Here is an 18,785-nt window from a genome sequence, read left to right as displayed (position 1 = left end):
CATAATCTGCTGCCTAATTGATACAGGGTTACTCTGGCAATACAGGGAAATCCTGGTATTTACCTATGTGAATCCAGTGGTGAAAGTGGTGATTCTGAATATCAACAAGACAAAGAAGGAGAATAATTTTGTGAGATTTAACTGTCGAAGTAAATATTTCTAAGACAATATTATATTTTTCTTTGATTAAAATATAAATAGTGGTAAAGAATTCACCTGCCAATGCAGGAGACCCAAGAGATCCCTGGGTTGGGAAGATCTCCTGGAGTAGGAAATGGCAACCAGTTCCAGTATTCTTGCCTGAAAAATTCCATGGACAGAGGAGTCTGGCAGGCTATAGTCCATAGGATTGCAAAGAGCTGGACATGACTGAGCAACTTAACACATACACACAGTACATTATATACTCTTTCTTGATGACTCAGCCTCATTTCAATGTACCTGCTAACAGCAATGTTTCCCATTTCTAACTTGCTTTCATCTAGAAAATCACTTGGAAAAATAACTTCACTAAACTGCTCTGACTTCAGTCTCTCTCTCCTTTTAGTCTAGCTCAATCACTCTAATTTGAGCTTATTTGTAAAATCAAAGCTGAACTGGACACAGGTCTGAAGGGATCTCCTGTATAGTCTCCTGTGAGTAAACTATATGCTGATTACAATGACTGCTACATGACTTATAATTTGGTTGCTCAAAAGTCATTTTTCTTACCTTCCCCCCCTGCCTCCACTTCCTTCTAGATAAGAGCAAGCTGAGTTCTGTGAAGGTGAGGTAAGACTATGTATATCACCTTTAATTCAGCAAAAGCTATCATAATAATAATAGATAGGGCTTCTCTGGTGGCTCAGACGGTAAAGAATCTATCTACACCGCAGGAGACCTAGGTTTGATCCCTGGGTGGGGAAGATCTGCTGGAGAAGGAAATGGCAACCCACTTCAGTATTCTTGCCTAGGAAATCTTATGGATGGGGGAGAGTCTGGCAGACTACAATCCATGGGGTCGCAAAGAGTCAGACACGACTGAGCAACTAACACACACACACAACTCACCAAAAGCTTTCCTTCCCTGGTTAACCGAAATAACGTACTAACCCCGGTGAGCTCAGTCCTCACAACAGCCTTATCAAACAGGAGGCAGTTGAGTCTAGACAAAACCAGCGGTGGCAAGAGGCTTGGCAGGAAGCACTCATCAACTGATAATGATCATCATCTCTATTTTACAGGGGAGGAAACTAGAGCCTAGAATAGGTAAGCAAGTTAACCAAGCGGTGGAGCAAAGACTTAAAGCTAGGTGTGTAAGATCCCAGAGTTCACACTATTAGTCACACAGTGATACTGGCAATTCACATTTAATAGTCAATGATGAAATCATGGGAAGGTCAAATTTTTGGGCTTCAAATAAGAGCAGAAATGAGACTTCAATCTGGCATTACTAGCATCTGATTCATAGTCTTTCTGCTGCCGAAAAGTAAAAGGGCATCCATTCCCTCCACTTGTTTCTCAGGCAAGATGATTCGATGTCTGTGGACTGAACGCCTGGAATATGTAGTTAAGAAATTCAACGCAGGGCTTCCTCAGTGGCTCAGTGGTAAAGAACTGGCCTGCCAATGTAGGAGACGCGGGTTTGATCCCTGGTCTGGGAAGATCCTGTGTGCCGTGGGGAAACTGCGCCTGTGTGCCAAAAACTACAGCCTGTGCACTAGAGCCCAGCTCTGCAAGTACTGAGCCCACGTGCTGCAGCTGTTGAAGTCTGCACACCCTAGAGCCTGTGCTCCGCAACAAGAGAAGCCTGCGCACCGACCCCACTGGCTGCAACTAGAGAAAAGCCTTCAGAGCAATGAAGACCCAGCACAGATGAGAAATAAGTAAATAAATAAAAATAAGCATAAAAAAAAAGAAATTCAATGCATAGTTACCTAACCAAGACAGTTCAATTTAAAATATTTGCTGGTTTTTAACATAAATTTGCAGTTGTGGTATTCAAATTCTTGGCCATAAGAAAGAATGAAATAATTGCCTTTGTAGCAACATGGATGGACCGAGAGATTATCCTACTGAGTAAAAAAGACAAATATTATATGATATCAGTTATACGTGGAATCTAAAAAGTAATACAAATGAACTTATTTACAAAACAGAACAGACTCAGAGATAGAAAACAAGCTTCCCAAAGGGGAAATGGAGGTAGGGATAAATTAGGAGCAGGGAATTAACAGATATACAATACTCTATATAAAATAGGTAACAAGCATGCGCTGTATAACACAGGGAACTATAGTCAATGTCGTATAACTTATAATGGATGAGAATTAGAAAAAATATATATGTATAACTGAATTGGTTTTCTGTACATCTGAAACTAAGATGATATTGTAAATCAACTATACTTCAATACAAAAATAAATGGTGATATTCAAAAGGCATTTCGTATGCTCATAAATGTACTAATCGATGATTCTGCTGTATTTTTAAATGAGATGATTCAATTAATATTTTCATAAAACAATAAAAACTTCATAAAACATTTGGAAAATGAATTTGAAGTGCTGGGAAGAAATGCAGCTAATTTATCACCATAAATTCACAAGAGCTCAACTGTGTTATCTTGCTGTTAAAATACTAAAATTTCCTAGAAATTATGCATTCTAAAGATAAACCGCCCATAAACCACCAAACTCTAATATCCACTTGAACATACTTCCCTTTTATTGTAATTTGCTTTTAAGAAAATACCATCCAGAAGTTATCTAATTCAACGAAGCATAATGAGTCAGAAATAAAATTTCTAACTATCATTTTCTTTGCCTGCCAGATGCCTGAAGCCCAGAGATGAGGTCAGTCCTTGGGCATTATTAATCAATTAATTTTCATATATTTCCTAAGGGCAGTACACGAACAACATGAATTTAATCCAGCACTATTTTCAAAAGCAAAAGCTGTCCTAGAATACCTCCCACCCACTGCTTCTCCAGGGTTTCTCAACCACAGGAAATATTCTAACTGTTCAACATATTTCAATAGACAGCTGCAGTCACACTTCTGGTTTGAAGTAGACAATCTCTTGAATGTAGTGGACAAAATCAAAACAGGCTGTGTCCTTCCAAAACGTTCCCTGTAAGGTTACTTTTAAATGCTTAAAAAATTCCCTATACTGCCAATTGTGTGCTTGGTCGCTCAGTCGTGTCCGACCCTTTGCGACCCTATGAACTATAGCCCATCAAGGTCCTCTGTCCATGGGACGTTTCAGGCAAGAACACTGGAGTTGCCATTTCCTCTTCCAGGGAATCATCTCCTATGTCTCCTGCATTGCAAGTGGATACTTCACTGGCTGAACCATCAGGGAAGCCCCAATGTATTGCCCAAATCATTAGCAAGTGACAGTCCAGTCCCCTGTTTCTCCTTGCACACCCCACTCACTTCCTATTTTCCTTCCCTGCAGCTGACATCCCTCCACTCTGATGTAGTTTCCTCTGAGTGTGGTTCCTGGGCCACCTGCAGCATAATTACTCAGTAGAGGAGGAGGGTGGTTGTTAACAAGAAACAGATTTCTATGCCTCACCGAGTCAGAATTTCTGGGAAGGGTGCCCCACAGATCTCTATTTTTATCAAGCGCCCCAGAAGATCTTTATGTTCATTGAAACCTGAGACTCAGTGCATTAGGAAAAAGTTCTCTAAGACAGTTACCAATAACCTCTAAACGCCTGGCCTTGATCAGCTGAACAGTACCTGCTGCTGCTGCTGCTGCTAAGTCACTTCAGTCATGTCTGACTCTTTGCAACCTCATAGACTGCAGCAGGCCAGGTTTCCCTGTCCTTCACCATATCTGGAGCTTGCTCAAACTCATGTCCACTGAGTTGGTGATGCCATCCCACCAGCTCATCCTCTATCACCCCCTTCTCCTCTTGCCTTCAATCTGTCCCAGCATCAGGGTCTTTTCTAATGAGTTAGCTCTTCGCATCAGGTGGCCAAAGTATTGGAGCTTCAGCTTCAGCATCAGTCCTTCCAACGAATACTCAGGACTGATTTCCTTTAGGACTGAGTGGTTTGATCTCCTTGCAGGCCAAGGGACTCTCAAGAGTCTTTGCCAGCACCACAGTTCCAAAGCATCAATTCTTTAGCACTTTTTTTTACTGTCCAGCTCTCACATTCGTACATGACTATTGGAAAAACCACAGCTTTGACTATATGGACTTTTGTAGGCAAAGTAATGTCTCTGCTTTTTAATATGCTGTCTAGGTGTGTCATTACTTTTCTTTCAAGGAGCAAGTGTCTTTTAATTTCATGGCTGCCGTCACCATCCATAGTGATTTTGGAGCCCAAGAAAATAAAGTCTGTCACTGTTTCCATTGTTTCCCCATCTATTTGCCATGAAGTGATGGGACCGGATGCCATGATCTTAGTTTTTTGAATGTTGAGTTTCAAGCCAGCTTTTTCTTTTAACACACTTTATGTTAAGTCTTTTCTCTTAATGTTCTTTTATTCCATGTTTCTTTCAAGGCTTCAATTAAGGCTTAGTCTGAGCACTGTGTCTTCACTCCAGCCACTTTCACCATGGCATCCAACTGGGATTGAGTGAGAACTCAACAGTTCCAAGGCTAACTACCTCTTTCCCACAAGTATTACCTCTAAGTAAATTCACTCATTCATTGACTTATTCAACATTATTTATGAAGCTCCAACTTCGTGCTAGGAGCTAGTGAGCAAATATACAGACACTATTGATCTTATGAAACTTATTTTCTGCTAGAGGCAGGAAGTTGAGCAGAGAGATGCTAAGATATTAACCATCTGCACAAATAAATCCTTAAAACTGTGGTAAGTGCTACAAATACAAAATACAACAGATAGTTATGCATTTTGGGGGCAAAAATACCTCAGAAGTGGTGACGTGTTCTTCTCAGTACTTCAGGAAGACACTGATTTGCCTTGTTACTCGATGTCAACTTTGATCACCTAAGTTACATCTGCCAGGTTTCTTCCCTGTAGAGACACTAATTTTCCTCTTATAATTACAAAGTATCTTATAGTGAGTTACTTTGAGAAATGCAAATATACTTTTGACTATTCATTTTAGCATTCAAAGATGATTCATTCCTGAAGCACTTATTTCTGTAGAGTTTGAAAATGGTGGATTTTATATTTCTGTCCTTCTATATCATTATTCTATATTTATTAGTTTAGTTGGATTTTTGTTGAAGGTTGTTTAATTTTTATACAAAATTTTAAACCAATAGATCTATTTTTCCTTTATGATACCTGGGTTATACATCATTCTTTAGAGGGTCTTCAAACTCACTAATGATAAAAATTTTAAATATGTCTACCAATCTTTTTCTCTGAGTAATTTTTATGGTTAGTTATTTGTGAATGAATACCTTTGATCTGTGTGGAACTTATTTTTATGTAAGGAGTCTGACAAGGACACAGTTTCTTTTTATCATGAGGCAACCTGACCCTGAATCTCTTCAACTTTGCTTAGCTTCTTGTTTAACTCTCAACTCTGCTCAATAAGGTGATCTGCCCAACCTAGACACATAGTACATTATTTATTCAAATGAAGTAATCTCTGGTGGCTCACGTGGTGAAGAATCTGCCTGCAATGCAGGAGACCTGGGTTCCATCCCTGGGTTGGGAGGATCGCTTGGAGAAGGGAATGGCTACCCCCTCCAGTATTCTTGCCTGGAGAATTCCATGGACAGAGGTCCCTGACAGGCTCCGGTCCATGTGGATGCAAAGAGTTGGACATGACTGAGCACCTAACACTGTTAATAGTACCTCAATGAAGCTGAAAAAAACAGAGTCTGTGAATGATGGGTAAACTTACATAGCAAAAAAGACACTGGCAATTCAGAAAGGAGGCAAGGATGCAACTGTGTTTGAGGTACCCCAGGACTGGACTGAGAGTGGTAAAAAGAATGTAGAAGGGTAAATAGCTATTGGGAGAGATTTTAAGGGGAAAACACATAGAACCTGGAAGTGAAGTGGACAGACTGGGATTCAGGAGCACAAGCAGGCAAAGATACTGTGAATGTTGCATGTAAGGGAGCAGAGATGGGGATGCATCTGACTTCCGAAGAGATTTCTCCTGTATTTCAGTGAATGCCATCAACATCCTATCAGTTACAGAAACCTCGGAAAACCTGGAAACAGTTGCCGTACATCTCCTTCCTCCCTCAATCCACATCCATCCTATCACTCTATCTACTGAGTCACCTTCAAGATAAATCTGCATTTTCTCACCATCTTTCCTCAGAGGAGCCTAATCTGTGTCACTCCTTATTATGTCTGCATCACTAGAATAGCCTTCTAATTGGTCTATTTGTTTCCATCACTGCCTCTTTGTTTAATTCTATATACAACCGGCATGCCATTCAAATATTGTCATTTCTTCCCTTAAAACCCTGTAACAGCTTCCCATCACTGTCAATATCACCTATCTTTAATAGGTCCCACAGAGCTGGGTCTGATCCAGCTGCCAAACCACCAGCCTTCTCTGAACCCTCATTTCACACGTCTACTTCCTCTGTATCCTTCCAGGGTTAGTTTAAGCATCTCTTCCTCAGGCAGATATTTTTGACTGCTTCCAGACTAAGCCACACTCTTAGTCATACACTCATGAAGAAATAAAAGACAAACCTATACTGAGGGATTTTCTACAAAACAACTGGCCAGTGTTCCGAAAACGTGTCAAGATGATGAAAGACAGACAAAGACTGAGGGAACATTTCTGACCAAAAGGGACTAAGAAGACAGGACAGCAAAATTCCACGTGTGACCCTGGATGGGGCTCTGGACCAGGAGGACACTGGTGGAACGCGAGCAAGACCTGTAGACTAGGAATGCCACGTGTGACCCTGGATGGGGCTCTGGGCCAGAAGGACACTGGTGGAACGCAAGCAAGACCTGCGGACTAGGAATGCCACGTGTGACCCTGGATGGGGCTCTGGGCCAGAAGGACACTGGTGGAACGCAAGCAAGACCTGTAGACTAGGAATGCCACGTGTGACCCTGGATGGGGCTCTGGGCCAGAAGGACACTGGTGGAACGCAAGCAAGACCTGCGGACTAGGAATGCCACATGTGACCCTGGATGGGGCTCTGGGCCAGAAGGACACTGGTGGAACGCGAGCAAGACCTGTAGACTGGGAATGCCACGTGTGACCCTGGATGGGGCTTTGGACCAGAAGGAGGGCACTGGTGGAACGCGAGCAAGACCTGTGGACTAGGAATGCCACGTGTGACCCTGGATGGGACTCTGGGCCAGGAGGACACTGGTGGAACGCAAGCAAGACCTGCGGACTAGGAATGCCACGTGTGACCCTGGATGGGGCTCTGGGCCAGAAGGACACTGGTGGAACGCAAGCAAGACCTGTAGACTAGGAATGCCACGTGTGACCCTGGATGGGGCTCTGGGCCAGAAGGACACTGGTGGAACGCAAGCAAGACCTGTGGACTAGGAATGCCACGTGTGACCCTGGATGGGGCTCTGGACCAGAAGGAGGACACTGGTGGAATGCGAGCAAGACCTGTAGACTAGGAATGCCACGTGTGAACCTGGGTGGGGCTCTGGACCAGGAGGATACTGGTGGAACGCGAGTAAGACCTGTGGACTAGGGATGCCACGTGTGACCCTGGATGGGGCTCTGGGCCAGAAGGACACTGGTGGAACACGAGCAAGACCTGTAGACTAGGCAATATAGCATTGTAACAACGTTAGCATCCTATTTTGATAACTACCATGATTAATGAGGTGCTAACATTTGGGGAAAATGGGTAAAGGATACACAGAATTTCTGTGTACTATTTTTGCAGTTTTCTGTAAGTCTGAAATTACATAACATTACATATTTGTAAAATGTTCAGCTAGTACCTTAACAATCCCTTCAACAAAGGACAACAAAAGGAAAAAAAGTTTGCATCACATGCAATATATATAATACCGGCTATGTCTAAACTATAAGGCATATTTGGGTAACAGTAAGGAAGAGATAAAAAGTTGAATAAAAATAGGCAAATGAACAAGTCATGAGAGAACTATGAATGGCTAAGCAACATGTGAAAGAATGTTAATTTCACTAGTAATTACGAAACTATGAATTTGAAACTGTATTTTCATTTCTTTGATAAACTTTACATGATCCATCATACTTAATATTGAAGACTGTAAGAAAAATTGGCTGTTTAAAAAACAGTACATGTTTCTGTTGACCCAGCAATTCCAAGTTTTTCCCATAGACTGTCCTGCCCAATAAAACACTAATAACACACACACACACTCAAACACACATTTGCTCTAAATCAATGCAGAATAGCTTAAAAATAGTACAGTTCTGGAAACTGAAATATGTAGGAGGAAATGGAAATATGCAAGAGGTTATTTGAAAAAAAAAATTTCTATAGTAAATGAAGCCATTAGAAAAGACTTACATCTGTATGCTCTGAACCAGGAAGTTGCCCCAATTACAGCATTAAGTGGAAAAAAAGCAAGTTGTAAAATAACACGACTCCCATCTTGTATTCCTAATACATATGTATTTAATGTATGTTGGTGTTTGCAAGAAAAAAGTTGAACAACATACACTGGATTGTTTTCAGCTGGTGATTCAGACGGTAAAGAATCTGTCTGCAATGTGGGAGACCTTGGTTCGGTCCCTGGGTTGAGAAGATACCTTAGAGAAGGGAATGGTGACCCGCTCCAGTATTCTTGCCTGGAGAATTCCATGGACAGAGGAGCCTGGTGAGCTAAAGTACAGGGGGTCAAAAAGAGTCGGGCACAGCTGAGACTAACACTTTCACTTTCAATATAATTTGTTACAGATATGTATCACTTTATAATCAGACAAATAAAACTTTTTTTAGAAAAGCCTATAAATCCTAAGTAGGTAGCTCCAGATTTTTAGTCCAGCCCTACCAGTTTCTACATGTATGGATTCTGATCAATTATTCTGATCAATTATTCCCTGAGTTTATTTCCCTGGTCTAATGTGAGACTCATGCCCAACCATGTTATGGCAGTAATACTAGTTGAAATATACAGTTACTCAAGGGCTCTCAAAGCTGAGAGAGACTATATGTCCTTATGGCTGGGCTGGGTGACCTTGATGTTACACTATAACATGCAGCTGCCTGTTGTTGTTTAGTAAAGTCACCTTTAAGTCCTTTGTGAACCCCATGGACTGTAGCCCACCAGGTTCCTCTGTCCATGGAATTTTCCAGGCAAGAATGCTGGAGTGGGTTGCCATTTCCTTCTCCAGGGGATCTTCCCGACCCAGGGATCGAACCCGCGTCTCCTCCATTGGCAGGTGGACTCTTTAACACTGCCACCGCCACCGCGGCTGCTGGAGACAGCAAACCACTGGCTCTAGACCTTACGGAAAACAGCCTGGGAGAACTCTGCCTCATGAACCTTTCAGTCAGTCCTGCTAAAATCAAGGCCTAAGTGCTCACCTGCTGCCTGCTGCCTTTCATGAATCCTCTCTTCTGGACCAGGTATCAGGTGTCCCTTGCATAAGAGTAAGGCTTGTTTGCATCAGGCTAGTCCCCTGCTCAAAAAAGCAACTGGCAACCCACTGCCTCCCAGAAGAGGTCCAAACACTTGCCAGCCCTCGGTGCTGTGCACTACTGACTTGTTTCCACTGCTTCGTAATATACGGCTTCCCCTACTTCTCTTTTTGAGCAAACCCTCTCTGCCCTACCCCAATATCCGCCATTCAGAAGGTTCGACATCCTTTCTAAAACTTCCCCCCAACTCTGTGGCTTTCTGATTTCATCTATTTAAAAATAGGTAATAACAAGGAAATAAAACACAGTATTGGGTGACATTATAAAAACCCCAAGGCAGCACTGACACGTTATTCCATAAAAATGTATATGAAAGTCAGAGGAATAAATGCATAAAACTCCAGCACAAATCTGAATATGAAATTAAATTTAGCTTCTAAATAGGTTTTCCTCTAAGTATGCTTTATGGACCACCTGCATCAGAATTCTCTGAAAAGGTTGTTAAAAGAAGTCTCCCAGGCCCTGTCTAGACCTACTGAATAATAAATAACCTATGGGAGGACTTCTCTGGTGCTCCAGGGGTTAGGACCCTGCACTTCCAATGTAGGGGCACAGGTTCAGTTCCTAGTTGGGAAACTAAGATCCCACATACTACATGGCCAAAAAATAAAACAAATATTTTTTTTAAAACTTATAGGGGTGGCATGGAAGTCATTCTGGTTTTTCGAGACTAGTTTGAGATGCACGGCCTTAGTGACCTCTAAGTCTTTCAATAATATTACACTTGACAAAAAGAAAGGGCTTCCCTTGTGGCTCAGATGGTAGAGAACCTGCCGGCAATGCAGGAGACTCGGGTTCGATCCCTGGGTTGGGAAGATCCCCTGGAGAAAGAAATGGCTACCCACTCCAGCATTCTTGCCTGGAGAATTCCATGGACAGAGGAGCCTGGTGGGCTACAGTCCATGGGGTCACAAAGAGTCGGACACAACTGAGTGACTAACACTTTCACTAACATTCTGACGAAAGAGAAAGAACCGTGATCTCCTAAGAATGTCATTTACATTTCTTTCAAAACCATATTTGAATTTCTTGAACTTTTCAATATTTGGACAAAAAAGTTCCACACCCACTACTGATTCCGAATGATTTTCATTTTTTTCCTCCTTAAAGAGGTATAATGATTCAATAAGCAGTTTCTCTGCCCCATTTTTACAAAAACAGGAACATATGAAGGATTTACTCTAGGTTTCTCTTTTCTAACCTCATTCCATTCACCACTTCCAATTGTTCTTCCCGTTAAAGAAAATTTACCTTGTGGAACAACTTAAAGCCAATCTTTCAAGGACAAAACAGATTGGAAAAAAAAAGTGGAGTCAACCCATCAGAAGACTGAAGTGTGAACCCACAGGCATGAAGGCCTCCCCATATTTCTTCCCAGTGGCTGAATTTCATGCTCCCGGAGTTAAAAGACAAGGCTCCAGCAGTGGGTTAAATACAATTACAGGGTCCTTAGATGAGCAGAAGTTAACCAAGATGGCCATTAGTGATTACAGTTTTCTTTCTGCTTTTAATGAAAAGGTGCACAGTTGATTACTGGCCTAGCCATTCAAGTCTGAAATGTAATACTCCCCCAGAGACCCACCCTAAGAGGTACCTTAGAGTGTACCTCTAAGTACCTGCGAAGACAAAACAGGCAGGCAGTGTTAACTGGGGCCTAGAAGGGTTAAATATGACTCATCACTGGCCACCTGTTTCCAGATAAACCAGAGTCAAATCAAGTGAAGCAATGAAAGTGAATAATTTGTGATGGGTCTCTGAACAGTTATCTCTTATATGAGCCTGGGATGAATCTTTGGTCCAGCTACTGCTGAAACCTAAGTATAGCAAAAGTGTAAAAGCAAAACACCAAATTCATCAAAACGCAAATTCTCTCATCCTTAATTAAGTTTAAACTCACAAATTTTTAAAACAGTTCCTTTAAATAAACTGGACTTCAGTTAAATAATTACACAAAAGGGTAAAATCAAACAACACAGGCTATATTTTTTAAAATCAGATTTTAAAAATATTCCTCAACTAAATAGTATCCATGAACTTGTTACACAAGACCCAGAATAGTTTTTGCCTCCTTAGAAAAAAACAATGAGTTACAAATTTCTGAAAGTTATTTATGAGAACAAATAAGTATAAGGACTAAACTGCCAACATTCATTGAACTATAAAAAAAGCAAGGGGATTCCAGAAAAAAATCTACTTCTGCTTCATTGACTATGAGAAAGCCTTGGACTGTGTGAATCACAGCAAACTGTGGAAAATTCTTAAAGAGATGGGAACACCAGACTACATGATCTGTCTCCTGAGAAACCTGTATGCAGGTCAAGAAGCAACAGTTAGAACCTTACATAGAACAACTGACTGGTTCAAAATTGGGAAAGGAGTATGAGGCTGTATATTGTCAGCCTGCTTATTTAACTTATATGCAAAGTACATCATGTGAAATGTTGGGTTGGATGAGCCATAAGCTAGAATCAAGATTGCAGGGAGAAATATCAATGACCTCAGATATGCAGATGATACCATTCTAATGGCAGAAAGTGAAGAGGAACTAAAGAGCCAAAAAGTGAAGAGGAACTAAACAGCCTCGCCTAGAAAAAGGTGAGTGGAACAGCTGACTTAAAACTCAACATTAAAAAAAACTAATATCACAGCATCTTTTCCCATCACTTCACAGCAAATAGAAGGGGAGAACGTGGAAGCAGTGACAGATTTTCTTTTCTTGGGCTCCAAAATCACTGTGGATGGTAACTGCTGCCATGAAATTAAAAGACACTTGCTTCTTAGAAGGAAAGCTACGACAAACCTAGACAGCATATTAAAAAGCAAAGACATTACTTTGCCAACAAAGGTCCATATATAGTCAAAGTTATGGTTTTTCCAGTGTTCATGTACAAATGTGATAGTTGGACCATAAAAAAGGCTGAACGCCGAAGAATTGATGCTTTCGAATAGTGGTGCTGAAAAAGACTGTTGAGAATCCCTTGGACTGCAAGGAGATCAAACCAGTCAATCCCAAGGTAAATCAACCTGAATATTCATTGGAAGGATTGTTGCTAAAGCTGAAGCTCCAATACTTTGGCCACCTGATGTGAAGAGCCAACTCACTGGAAAAAACTTTGATGCTGTGAAAAATTGAAGGCAAAAGGCGAAGAGAGTGGCAGAGGATGAGATGGCTAGATAGCATCACCAACTCAGTGGACATGAACTTGAGCAAACTCTGGGAAATAGCAGAGGACAGGGAAGCCTGGCATGCTGCAATCCACGGGGTTGCAAAAACAGACAATTGAGTGACTGACCACCACCACCAATGTAATGTTAAAATACTGGAATCAGTGATGACATACTCCTTCCTAAAGAAGTTCTGGAGGAATTGAGAATTTTTTATTCTTTGTTACCACAGCAGTCTTACCACCTCTAATTAAAATCTGGTATCTATTTTTTAAAAATTGAGGTATAGCTGAAGTATAATATAATGTTAGTGGCAGGTCCAATAATAAAAAAGGTCTGGCCTTTTATAATTAGATGTGATGTAATTATTTCAACAAGTCAAAGAACAGCTGATATTTAACTTTAATATTAAATTTAAATTAAACTATAAAATTTAATTTTAACTTTAATATTAAAGTTAAAATATTAATACTCTAAAATATTCTGAATAAAAATGGTTGTGAAATGGCATCATAACTTCACCATGGCTTATGAATGGGAGATATATGAGACTCTAAAAAAGTGGATAAACGTGGATGGCATAGCAATTTTTCAAACTATTGATACATTTCCAATAATATAATATATACATACTCATCTGTAACATCTCTCCTTATGCAGTGATTATATATAAATATCTCCCTAATATAATGTATTATACAGCATATATATTACATATAATGTATATATTTTATAATGCACACATTTATATAATGTACACATTATATTATGTATACACTACATACATTGTAGCTTCCCAGGTAGCTCAGTGGGTTAAGAATCTGCCTGCAATGTAGGAGACACAGGTTTGATCCCTGGGTCCATAGGGTTGCAATGAGTTGGACACAACTAAAGCGACTCAGCACACACACACATTGTATAAAAGATACATAGTACATATTACACGGGCTTCCCTGGTGGCTCGGATGGTAAAGAATCTGCCTTCAATGCAGGAGACCTGGGTTTGATCCCTGGGTCAGCAAGATCCCCTAGAGTAGGAAATGGCAACTCGCTCCAGGCTTCTCACCTGGAGAATCCCATGGACAGAGGAGCCTGGCGGGCTACAGTCCCTGGGGTCTCAAAGAGTCAGACACGACTGAACAACTCACACACACACACACACACACACACACATCTTCCTGCCTCCAGCAAAGGATCACTAGGTATAAGAAGGGATGTTACAAATGAATATAATTACATAGGTCAACTTTTAGGCAAAAACAAATTGGAACCCTTCTTAATAAGGAATTTAATGAAAAAAAACATTTACAAAACCATTAAACATCAAGGAAAAATAGCAAAAATTTTGTACAAGAATCTGAGTACTAATTCTATACAGGAGATGATAAACTCTAGTGGAAATGATTGGAGCACCGATTCTCATGAAGACGAGCCCCTACTTTTCTCACTCCAATCAGTGTCCCCACCTAAATCAGGAAAGCAGACACTGAGTCAGACTGTCTCAAGTTTGATGCTCAGCTCTGTCACTCTCTGAGCAATGACCCTGAGCAATTTACCTAGCTTCTTTGTGCTTCTGTTTTTTAATCTGCAAAATTGTACTTACTGCATAAGATTGTTTTATGAATTAATAATAATAATAACAAACACATGGAGCAATTAACCTCGTGTCAGACACTTCTTAGAACTTTCCATTTATATCTATTTATTCATTTACTCCTTCCCCAAACCTTATAGAGAAAAACTAACACCCCAATTGAAAGCCGAATAAATTAAAGCTCAGAAAACTTAGGAACTCACTCAAAGACACATAACTCGTAAATGGCAAAAAGAGTTCATGTTCCTAACCACTACATCATCTCTGAGATAACACATGTAAAGGCTGGGTACAGTGCCCAGCACATGGCACCTATTTTATAACTAATGCTTATTAATAAGCATTTGTCAAATGTTTGCAAGATTCTGAGGTTACATCAGGGCTTGGGAGGAAAGAATATTTTCATCAAGTGGGGAGGTGTTCTGTGGATGTGGAATAGGCGTGTGACCACACTGTATGTACCCCAGGTTGACACCTCTCTTCCACATAAAGAATCCTGATGTCTGGTTGTCTAAAGCTTTCCCTTCTTCATCCCAGTGTCACTGGGATCCTGCGTTAGGCTGTCATTATCTGACACCTGATTACACCTGTACTCTCTCCTTTTGCCAGTCCACTCACCACCCAATTGCCAAAACGCCCTTCCATAAAGATTCTTTCACGCCTGCTCCTTTCAAGAAACCTATCTTGAATTGGCTATGTTGCCAAAATCAAATTTCCACTCCCTTGCTTTCAAGGACCTTAATAACACATGAAAGGAACATGACTTTAACTCTTGTTCAAGTGCTCTGGTGCCTACTTACCAAATAAATACTTGATAAGAAAGGCCATGTTTCATTATGCAGAGAATAGCAGTGTTTGTGCTACTTCAAAACCATGATAAGCAGTTTTAAAATTTTATTTATTTTGGGCACAGCCCAAGAGAAAAAAACTTAAATATTTAAGTATCTCATCTTAAACAGCTTGACTGAAGTCTCAAAAGGGAAGAATACCAGAGAAAAATCTGCTTTACTATATGCACTATAATGTTAATATCCAGGTAAATTTCAGTCAGCTTTCTGATCTTTCACTCTGAAATTAGATCATGAATCACAGGGTAAACCTCCAATGACTGAGGATGAAAAATGAGAACTATTAAAAAAAGGGGGGAGGTGGAGGCATAACCCCCTTCATATTCAAGATCACACAATGCATTCATTTCCAAGAGGGTCTTGAAAGGCTAACTAGAGCTAAGCAAAAATATGAATTACTGGTTCTTATCTCACAGAGCTGCCTTTAATAAATACAAGTTGCTAAGTAACCAGTGGTCTGAATTAATGTCTTTTTTCCAACCACATCAATGGACAAACATAGTATAGATTTAATTTAAAACTCAGAAAGAAAATCAAACATGAACTTCAAAGACTTGGCTATGTGTCAAATGTGTAAGTGACTTTTCCACTCAGCATGAGAAGATGAAGGATTGTACTGGAAGTTCACCTGATTTGCTTAGAAATCCAACTAATTTCTGACAAAGGGCATATCCAGATGTAGCTACATCCAGATCATTCCTGAGTTGAACGTTCTGATGTCAACTCAGGATTTCTGAATGTACACTCAACACATCCAGTTGCACAACTCACATGTTCAGACAGCTGAAATAAGCAAGTCAGGAGGTACCACTACAGTGGTTTTTCATTTTGTTTTAGAAGGATTGCTACTGTTCCTTCAGCTGGTCTTAGTTGACTGTATCAATTGGCTCCATTTTGATGAAATGGTTAATGATTCCTATAAAGTGATGGCTAGAAACAATCAACATTAAAAGAGGTTATATAGTAAGCATGGGAAGATTCTAGAATTGGTATTCATTTAAATCAATAGTTAGTGTACAGTTTAAATATTAGCCTCCAAAGACAGGGAACTGACGATCATATTTTCCAGAATGACCGTGAGTCACTTTTCATAGTTTCAACTGAAGTTACTTCTAAATTTTTCACAGGGCCGAGGAAAAAAAATGCTAGCATTAGACAGAATCACAAGCCCAGTGGTTTAAAAGTGTGTCTAATGGGTAAATGTGTCCTCCAGGGAGGCACCTGGTAGTTTCTGGGCAGCATCTACAATTTCTTCTACCCCTCAGATTTTGAGCAAAAATCACCAGGCTTTCCTTCTCTGTAAAAGGCAACCTCATTCCCTGGATTGCAGCTGTAAGTAGGTTTGAGAAGAATCCTTGAGGGAGGAATGTGATCAAACTGTGTTAAGTCCTTTGTGCTTAAAAAAAAGAGAGAGAGATAACTATTGCTAACAGTTCTTTAACTATTTTTATCAGTCCTTCTCTGAAGCCAATCCCAGAAAGAGTATCCTCTCCAGGAACAAGTCTCTTTACTGAGGTCCCCTCCATCCTGGGGACCACGATGCTCCCATTTCTCCCTCCAAGCCTCTCACTGGGAATGAGGCTTATGAAACAGGGTGAAAGTAGGCAAGAAACTGGCCCTGAAGACCACAGTGGATAAAGTAGTAGGATTCTCTACTTGCTGATTTAAATGGTGCTTCCTTGACAAGAGTGTAAGAAAACAAGTTTCTTCCTAAAATTCCCAAGAACCAGCTGATACATAAATTACAGTTAAAGTAGTATATTCAAGAGCAGATTCCCAAGAGGCAAGCAAGTTGCTGTATATACGCCTGAACAGAAAACAAGCAGCCAGTTCATTTTCCAGGGGGATTCCGATAACATCTCAAGTTTCTGAATGAAAAAGATGTAACGGAGTAAATGGTAAAGAGGAACCTAATTCTCAAAGGCACTGACTCAGTATTAAATGGAAACATAGATCTTCACGGAGAAGCTATATAACGCCCACTATAACAGAGTCACAGAGTACATCTTTGAAGTTAAAGTTAGCATCCATCCCACAAAGACTGCCAACTAAAACAAGGTTTGGAAAAACACAGAAAACAGTGGCTTCATCTCTATATAAAACCACCATAAAAAATTACTCCCCTTAACTCGAAACAGAAAATCAACCATTCAGGTGTACTTGAACTGCTGAAACGAATCTGCCATACTGACCTTGACAGGGCCTTGAATCATGAAATCATAACTCAGCATCCTGATGATTATCCATTATAAACTCGGAAACGCCTTAAAACCCAGGACTTCATTTTATTCTCAGTGGCTAGCAGGATGTTTGGAACGCAGGGTGCTCTCCGGAGCTCACTTAGATTTCTGTTTTACTTGCTACCAAACACTGATTTCCATAAAGCCACCCCTATGCCACTCAAGCACTTAAGATTTCCTTCAGTCCTCCCCATCAGGTTCTGCTTCCTGAATTACTTCTTGTTTCTTTATTTCTAAATGTCTGTAATTATAACACCTTAGGCTCTTGACTATCAGCGGTGTGGGGTTCTTTCAGAAAGTTCTGGAAAATACTGTTTTAGTGACCTGCCACTTTGTGCATTTCATTAAGGCTTTCAGTTAAGGCTTATACGTTATTCAGGTGAGAGGGAAAAAGCCTTAAGAGTGGCTCATCAAGGGCATAACAGTAAGCATCAGATACAAAGACCTGCCACACGTCCCTCCAGGACGCCCGTTTTTCCAACCTCGCCCCTTCCTTCCCCACACCACGCACCCCCAAAGACAGTGCGGTGGGCTCTCTGAACCATCTCCGAGGCCGCACCCCAAGTCCAAACCAGAAACACACGCGGGTACATGGATCACCGCCAGGGTCCCGCCCTGCCCCCCAGGAGTCACAGCTTCCTGCTTTCCCCAGCAAGGTGAAACTAACCCCTGGGGGCCCGCCGGGGGGCGGACAGACGCAACGCAGGCGGAGACAGGCGATCGCACGGCCGGCAGGAAGGAAGTGAGCGGCTGGCAAAGCGCATTTTCCTCCCGCGGAGCGAGCCCGGGACGGGACGCCGCTAGCGGAAGAGGGGCGAGTGCGCGCCAGGCCTGTGGCACGCGCGCCCGGCGTGCACACGCATCGGTGCCGGTGCGCGCTCACCCGCGGGCGCGCGCGCCGACTCACCAGCCGCGTCTGGAGCCCGCGTGGCACGGCGACTGCAGCGGCTCTCTCCACGCCTGCCGTGTGGCCTGGGCATCCGTCTGGCCGCTGCAGCCCGGGCCGCGGTGGCTTTTGCTAGAAGGCAGTGCCGCCGGGTGATAGCGTGCCCAGGGAGCAGGCGCCCGCTCCCTGGCTTCGGCGACCCTGCTCCGCTGCTCTGCGGACTGGTGGTGCTCTGCGGCTTTCACTTGTTGGGTTTCGGGGCGGTCCTCCCCTCCTCTTCGCCGCCGTGGCTCCCCAGCCCCGGGGCAGATAGCTCCCTCAAAACCCCACGCGCAGGCCTGGCGAAACCGAGCCTGCAGCAGCCGTCCCTGCTACCGCCGCGGCAAGATAATAAACTGCCCCTGCGATGGTCCTGGCCGCCTCGGCTCGCGCCCCTGGGTGCCGCCTCCGCCTCTGCCTCCGCCCCCCGCCTCCCCCGCGGCGGCGGCGGCG

General features: G+C 42.0%; 1 protein-coding gene across 3 annotated transcripts in view; it reads right to left on the bottom strand.

Moving 5' to 3' along the window:
* STAMBPL1 (STAM binding protein like 1) overlaps positions 1–18,503 on the bottom strand; it is a 51,516-nt gene extending 33,013 nt beyond the window's left edge. For 2 of the 3 annotated variants that reach the window (XM_052660903.1, XM_052660901.1), the window contains exon 1: positions 18,075–18,227. The gene's annotated coding sequence lies outside the window, so the exon portion shown is untranslated. Of the gene's footprint in view, positions 1–18,074; positions 18,228–18,314 lie in introns of those variants that run through there. The other variant, XM_052660902.1, reaches the window with a different exon arrangement.
* Positions 18,504–18,785: the final 282 nt, after the last annotated feature.

Source organism: Budorcas taxicolor, chromosome 23 (genome assembly GCF_023091745.1).
Source record: "Budorcas taxicolor isolate Tak-1 chromosome 23, Takin1.1, whole genome shotgun sequence".
Lineage (NCBI taxonomy): Eukaryota > Metazoa > Chordata > Mammalia > Artiodactyla > Bovidae > Budorcas > Budorcas taxicolor.
The sequence above is the reverse complement of the archived record's forward strand: the minus strand, read 5'-3'. Positions and strand labels throughout refer to the sequence as shown.